The following is a 430-nucleotide window of genomic DNA, read 5'->3' on the forward strand; positions in this document are numbered from 1 at the left end:
AACCAGCCATCTCGCGGGTCTCGCCGTCGGTGGGGTCGAGGGCGCCGTCAGGGAGCCTCTGTATTTATTTTGCCTAGATCCTCGGGAAAAACCCGCCGTCGACGCCCAAGGCAAAATTTTCACAGTTTCGCTCTGGTCCGAATGCATTTCAATTTTTCTTCATGGATCCAATTTTTATGATAATTCAAGGGTAAATAAGAGTAGTAGAGTTTAATACTACCATAAACTAGCGATAATCTCAAATAAAAATTACTATAATTGTGAATAAAGTAAAGATAAATATGGGTTGCCTCCCATAAAGCGCTTGGTTTAACGTCGTCAGCCCGACCTATTCAGGTGTTATTCAGGTTGACTGATCATTAAAACCTCTTTAAAATTTGGTCCTTTACTCTCATAATATGGTTTTAATCTATGTCCATTTACTTTAAAT

This window comes from Phalaenopsis equestris, unplaced genomic scaffold (genome assembly GCF_001263595.1).
Source record: "Phalaenopsis equestris unplaced genomic scaffold, ASM126359v1 Scaffold000057, whole genome shotgun sequence".
Taxonomy (NCBI): domain Eukaryota; kingdom Viridiplantae; phylum Streptophyta; class Magnoliopsida; order Asparagales; family Orchidaceae; genus Phalaenopsis; species Phalaenopsis equestris.